Here is a 7,557-nt window from a genome sequence, read left to right as displayed (position 1 = left end):
CACACACACACACACACACACACACACACACACACACACACACACACACACACACATGATGACAAATGTATCTGCTGCGCAAGTTCACACTGTTTGAACCCCCAAACTGGCTAATTTGCAGGATTAATACCTCTATTCTTATATGACATTTAAAAAAACAAGTACTGAATAAATGACAGAGTTAAACAGAGACATTACAGGAGCAGATGATGACAGCAAAGGGAATCAGCATTCACTCCTTCTCTCTAAGCCGCACAAAATAAAAGCACATAGAAGTAGTTGTTAAGTGACGGTATTGATTCGGCCGGCCTGAGCTCCTCAGGGTGGATTTTCAAGTAGCAGAGTAGAGATTAATAGTTTCCTTTGCTTTCAAATAAAGATTTAAGAATGACCAAAAACGCCCCGCTCAAACATTAAGCGGTTAGTGAAGAGCATCTGTGTTTGCAAAGTCATCCATAGAATCATAAAACCAAATGTATTTATGTAGCTTCATTCCTGTTTGGTAAATAAACGAAGACAAAAGGAGAGAGGAAGACTACTGTAACAATTCTGCTATTTAGTTCTAGTTTGCGTTTTCTTTGGTTACGAGACTGTTTCTTTGCATATCTTGAAAACATCACCTTGTATTTTTTTTCTTTACAGTATCACAGGCTCAATTACATTTCCTTGATATTTGTTGACACGTTATTAACGCTGTTAGCTCGCGTCACTTTTCAAAGATGGCCTCGCCACAGTGCACTCGTGGCATCTGTGTGTGTGTGTGTGTGTGTGTGTGTGTTTGTGATTAATGACTGCAGCATACATTTGCCGCCTGGCTGATTGGACATAAGTTAGGACTGCTGTCCACAGGAGGGAACATTTTCTCACACACGCAAACATTCACTACTATATGTGCACACACACAACACACACACACACACACACACACACACATACATATACAGTACATGCTGCATTTGTCCACCGAGGTTTCCAATAGCATACTATGACATGATAACACATGACAGTGCTGCTTCCGTGAGAATAATGATGGGTTCCCATGAGAAATCGCTTACACAGCATCTTGGTTCTGACAGTGAGAGAAAAATAAAATGATTTTTGCTACGTTCTGTGTGAAAGGCTTTTTACACAGCACTTAACAAGGTGGAATGACAAGACAACGTTTTTCTACAAAGAGTGTACCACCAGACAAATACAGCTTGTTCATCATGACTAGTTAATGTCAAGGCTTATTTTTCTTTTCACAGAAGACAAATGGAGTTTCAACACATTCAACTGTTCCACAATAATGACGGAAAACATTAGCCATGAGCTGTGCCTCATTGAAGCCATTCAATAGGAGCTCCGGTACGACATTTAACTTTAAAGTGAAAGTGATTCAGAAGGCGAGCCAGCAGAGTAAATGATTTCTAATGCGCAGATGTCGTGTGACGAGACAGTGGCTTATGAAGACATTATGTTTTTTGATGTGTCAGGACTTTTCCCAGACTGCAGAGGTGTTGCAGAGGCATTCATTACTTGAGTGTGAGAGCAGTCCACTGCTGCCATGATGGTAACACCTAACAATCTACATCAAGCAAACCGATGCCCTTTGACTAAAGTTCCGTACGTTATCTGGTGGACCGGTTTGACAAATATCTGTAAAACAAGAGGCCTCTCCGATCATCCCCGATAAAGAGAGTTGCAGACAGAGTTGCATATAAAGTGGCTATTTGATTCAAACTTCAAACTCTTTTGCACACAACAAATGACAAACTGAGTCTGAGGGGGAATGACCAGACTGACAGAGTCCCTTTCTGGATAGCAGGTCCGGGGTCTTAGAAACCGCCCTGCTTTGCCCACACGCCACTTCCAAAAACTCTCCACGTCCACTTTCAAAGACCACAGTAGAGTTAAATATACAGCTGGGTGAGTGGAAACCTTTTTATCTTGACTATTTCATAATGACACCAGACTAACCAACGGAGTACTCTTACTTGTAGCTAATGGTCGACCATGATTATCAGCTGATTTTCCACAAAAGTGCTGAAAGTGTTTATGACGGCCTGGTGATTACTCTCTCTGAGACAGATGTCTGACTATTCAGCACAATAGAAAGAATGGACGTGGAGGACTGAATTGACAGATCTAACACTGAGAAAATTACAGTCTTCCATTTTCAATTATATCCTAATTTAATAAACGCGGCAGCTGAAAGACCCTTGTGAGAGAAGTATGCTTTCCCTATGCGTTGCCTTCCTCTTCCCCTTACCTTTTCCTCCTTCATTGACAGTGCCTTGCCAGTAAGATGGAGGACGGGCCATCACTGCAGCCCATATAAGTATTAAATGATCGCGGATGATCGCTGCGCAGAGAAATGTTTAACATACCTGCCCTTCTTTCCCTTCCTTCTCCTTTTTTCATTTTCCCATCCAGTCTTCGGGCTAGCCTGCCTCATTTCTCTCTGTACACCCATTACCACTGTCCTCCTATACTTTTTTTACGATCCATACATCTTGGGGTGGTGCTTTCCCGCTGTCACTTATCACCATGGCAACGGCTGCAGTGGGACGCCATTGGTCACTTTATATATAATATCCCACGGAAAGGCAAAGACGGTGGACAACAAGAGAGAGAGGAAGGGGGTGAAGGGGGAGGGACGAAGGGGCCTGGGATCAGGGTGTCCAAACAGTGATAGCAACTGATGAATGGATGCAATATGAGAGGGAGGAGGAAGACGAGGGAGATGTGGGATTGCTCGTCCATTGTGCGCGAGCACAAAGCAGGGTGAGGGACGGCACGTGCCAGAGGAGAGCAGGGGGCCTGCACTGGTGCGGCTCATTGCACTCGGGACAATATGTCCGACTACTAGAGGCTGTAATGAATCCTAACGGGGCATTTACTCACTCACACTGCCACACAATGCAGCAGAGGACCCCTCAATATGGAGCAGGTCAGGGGCCTTTTAACTCGGAGGGCTAGAGACAGAGCCTAGATACAACACCAGCTACGGTTTGATACAAGCACACACAGAAATTATGGATAAACAGGTGATTATTAATTCTACTGAGAAAGCATGACAAAAAAAATGTAATAGCAAACATTGTACGTCCAAAAAACAACTAATATCTAGCAGCAGTGCAATTTTTTTTTCCGCCACAGTTTGCCATCACAGTCACTGTTTCTGTGAAACTGGATACCACAAGAGGAGAGGAGCAGCAGAGAAAGACACTAGCAGTAAACCAGACAAGGAGTTGGTTGGAATTTAAATCAAACGGCCGGGCTTCTGAAGAAAAAGCGATCTGATCATTAAGTGATGTACAATTCATGCTCTGAGGAGTTATTCAAACTGTTTTCTGACACAATGCACAAATCAAGAGTCTGCTTTTAATCAAGGGCTCACATACTGAGTGCAGATATTCTGCAGCGTTCACCAAGTTGTAGACTTTTTAATACCACACAGAATGCAATTTAAAACCCATTTCATGATCATGCCGTCCAAAGTCTATGTCCCACAATAATTCCTAAAGATACAATTAACCAAATTAACCCACCCCAGATAATTGGCAGAAGATGGATGGATAGATAATTAATTTAATTAAATTCAATTTTAAGCTAAAATCAACACTTGCCCCTTTAAAGACGAAGCGCATCCTTCTGTAAATGCTGTAGCAATAATGGTGGTGTTTGCTTTAGGTCTCTATCGCAACAATCACACTTTACGTTTTAGGTGTATAATGTTTCCCAACAGCCTCACAATCAGATACTAAAACATTGTGGAGATGATATTACTGCCTGCAGAAAGAAGACTTGAAATCAAAATACTTTTAAATAACTTCTAAGGCCTTTGTCCCAACTTTTCAAGACTTACAGAAGAAAACATGCATGTAGTCATAAATATAATAAAAATAATTGCAGGAGGTTTGTCCTTTAGTTATTGACTGTAACTTGTAAGAGTCAACAATTCAGTTACTGCAAACGACCATGTGTGCGTCTTATTTAGTGACGCACTCTCATAAAAACCCTTCCTCAAAGCTTGAGGTTAGTTTCATTCTGTAAATGAAATTAGCCTGAACATTTTGTCCTTTTATTCTGTAGACTTGGTTCCTTCCTACACTGTGAACAGCTGCAAACATAAAAACACAGACCTCTAATGAGGGAAACTGGCCGAGCCACAGCAGCCAATGGCAGAGCGAGCAGAGATCAAACTGGCAAAGCTTCCCAGCAGCTGGTTTAAATTAGTAATGCAGATATGCGGTGCGGGGCGACATGCAGCTCATTTTCCAAACAAAACAAGGGAGATGGGAAAAAAAAAAAATGTATGTTGTCAAACTCATTGTGAGACTTCTGTTTCTTTCAACTGGTTGAAAGACTTTTCCTTTTGCGACTGCGGAGGCTCAACATGAAAAATAAGACGTCTGGCTCATCATTCTTGTTATTCTAATGAAGCAGCTATGAATTTGTAACTGCTATTTGTTCTTTCATTATCTCTCTCATTAGCAGACGAGGCTGGAAACGTTTCTTCTTTCCTTTTAAAAAGAGCTTGAATGGCAAGAAACTTTTTAAGATAATGAAATGCTGATGTCTTCCTGTTTGCCTTCAGTCTTATTCAGCAGACCTGTCGTACAAACTAGTTGATTTTGAGCTTACCCCATGTCCTAACACTTTCCCACTGTTGGTGGGAAAAGGCTGCTGGATTTGAGAGGAGAGCCGGCACCTCTGCACAGGAAAGGGTCCCTGCTGCACATGTGCAGGACGAAATAACATGCACAGATACACTGAACATGTTGAACTTCTCTGAAAGCAAATGAGGTTCTTCTCAAAGATCTATGCAAATAGTCGACCGCTTTCACACACACCCACACACACACACACACACACAAGCCCCTTTATTTGAGTCCCCGCCTCCCTACCCTTCACAGCCGATCACGTTGGCAGAACATATCAAGGCATGTGCCAGTGTGTCTTCCTGCCAATTAAAATTCTGTGCCAGCCGGCACCCCTTCAGCTGTGAGATGACACCTCGCAGGCCCTCACCAGTTAGGTGCTATAAAAACACACACACACATGTGCGCAGACCTCTGAAAATACACCTGCAGCACTAGTGCTGTCAGGTTGTGCTCAGACCGGTACGCTAACTAGGTTTGCAGGTAGTCGGAAACTAAACAGGGAGCTTGTGGCAAGGGATGCAGGGACATAAACTTACTTCCTCGCCTCAGTAACTTTTTTTGACTGCAATGTATTCCTCCTCATATTGTTTTTGACACGCTGTCTAACTTGCGCGTAAACAAAAGCTGTTCTGCGGTAGTGTTCCCACCGGCTGTGCGCTGGAGTTTTGGCGCTGAAGTTTTGTTCACGGCCATTTTGTTTTGTGTACATGTTAGTAAGAGGTCCAAATCCATGCAGGGTGTGAAGCAAGGCAGTCATTTAGCACTACGCCGTGCCGCTCTCCTCTTGACACAGCCAGCACTGATCAAAGTGAAAAATCCTGGCGCGCTGGCACTCAGATGGCACTCAGGTACTCAGATGGCACGGATCCATTGGCTGGCTTGGCTTTAATGTTGCCAGTCAGCTGTAAACAAGTTTCAGAAGACGCTTCAGAAAACAAGAAAACAAATATCGACTGCAATACCGACTGCTCAAAATGGAAAACCACAATCCCCGGCTGTTATCGACTGGAAAAACTAGCACAATTAGCAAAACTGTGCCCATATGTAGCACTATTTATATTGACTTTGTAATACTCTTTATGCGTGGAATTACACAGCCATAAATACACGCTGTTGTTGTCTTTTTTTCTAAGCGTTCCTCTGTATGAAGAGAAATCCATGTGACTCATCAGAGGCCGTGTGTCCACGTTACTTTACACTCAGAGCATCAACGATGAGGCTCATACTGAGTGAGTAGTTGGACACAGCCCACATTGTACTTTGTTACAAAGACCTTCGATTGCTTCGGACGTTCATTTAGCAAACACGCTTTATCCAACTGTAAACGTCCACCGCTAAATATTCATGGACGTCTGTGTGACAACATCAATGAGCAGAGTGTGTGATGAACAAACAGACTCAAAGAAGTTTATCTGCTGAGCGCACAGAAACCCACTGGTATGAATAATGAAGGCCTGCTGCTCAATAATAAATGTCTGCATGCTCGTACTGTGCAGCTGTGCTTGTTTGGCCTTTTGAGGTAAATTTCATTATACCGACTCCCTTGCTGTTCATACAGACGTGAAGGACATGCACACAAACTAACCACTGCAGCAAAACCCCTGTCAGCTCTGACGACAGAAAACACTATCAGGCAAAAGAAAAAGAAGAAGAAGAAAATCACCAAAAAGCGAGCACACGATGCATACTCACAAGCCCCGAGACACAGGAGTGCTACTTAAGCCCGCCAAGATGCTTGTTAGGAGGGCAAAACACAGATACAGTGGACATGCCTGCTGGTGGTGCCGGCAGCTGTAATCTTCTTTTGGTGGTCTGGCTGTTTAGTATTGTTGTTACTGATGATGCCGCTAACTAAGGGAATCTGTTGCTTTTGTGGTTGATGCCGACTTTTCTTTGCACGTCTCTCTGGCCTATATGGCGCCTCATGCACCGGCTCACAGAGGCCGTGAAAATTATGTTTTTACACCAACAAATGTGAATTGAAGCAGAATGTTTTGTTTGATAAAATCATGTTCAATTCAATTCAATTTCTTTTTGTATAGCCCAAAATCACAAATTACAAATTTGTCTCAGAGGGCTTTACAATCTGTACACATGGGACATCCTCTTGTCCCGGAACCCTCACATCGGAACAGGAAAAACTCCCCCAAAAAACCCCTTTAACGGGGAGAAAAGAGGGAGATACCTGTGGGAGAGCAACAGAGGAGGGATCCCTCTCCCAGGATGCACAGAAGTGCAATAGATGGTCGCGTTGTATCGGTATCGATTAACCGTGTTTTGTCGGTAACTGTGCTGTGCCACTGATGATGGACCTAGTCTCTCCTGTTAAATCAAACCATGTGTGCACTATTTAATGTACAAGTGCGAGTTATGAATCTCAAGAAGAACGTTCCCTTTTGTTGCATGTTGAACAAAAGTTCCCAAGCTCCTGTGCAGAGATGGAGGTGGTCGAAAGCTTTTTTTTGGGGGGGGGGGAATACACCAGATGGAATAATATACAGAGAGAGAGAGAAAATGATGCAGCTTAAGGCACATTAAAAGAAAGACTAAAAAGCAGCATGAGTAGCATCGGAGAAAGAGAGAGATCTCCTCCTCTCAGTGACATCAATGTCCACACCAGAGGCTCTGTGTTGCAAGGCAGTGAGGTAGGATAACAAACAAGAGAGGCTTTCTATTACCTCATTAATACTGCAATGTTTCAATCTATTGCAACACAGTAGGCACTGTGAATACTGTACAGTGTACCGTGATGCACTGAGTCACACAATCTGACTGCTGTATATCCCAGAGGGTAACATGTCAAAAGCAATTACACGTTGAGTGTAAAGACATGGCACCCTACTTTTCCACATCTGAAGTGCCCTTTAAGCACTCACCTTTTCATTTTTTGTAATCCCCCCCCCCCCCC

At 43.2% G+C, this 7,557-nt stretch overlaps 1 protein-coding gene across 6 annotated transcripts in view; it reads right to left on the bottom strand.

Annotated features, from left to right (window-relative positions):
• The window catches only part of wasf1 (WASP family member 1), a 51,627-nt gene that overhangs the window by 32,630 nt on the left and 11,440 nt on the right, over positions 1–7,557 (bottom strand). The window contains exon 1 of one of the 6 annotated variants that reach the window (XM_031870271.1): positions 2,370–6,704. The exons of the other annotated variants lie outside the window; for them this stretch is intronic. The gene's annotated coding sequence lies outside the window, so the exon portion shown is untranslated. Of the gene's footprint in view, positions 1–2,369; positions 6,705–7,557 lie in introns of those variants that run through there. 6 annotated transcript variants of the gene reach the window in all.

This window comes from Anarrhichthys ocellatus, unplaced genomic scaffold (assembly GCF_004355925.1).
Source record: "Anarrhichthys ocellatus isolate YVR2014 unplaced genomic scaffold, GSC_Weel_1.0 scaffold52, whole genome shotgun sequence".
NCBI classification, from domain to species: Eukaryota; Metazoa; Chordata; class Actinopteri; order Perciformes; family Anarhichadidae; genus Anarrhichthys; species Anarrhichthys ocellatus.
This window is presented reverse-complemented; position numbering and strand designations above follow the sequence as displayed.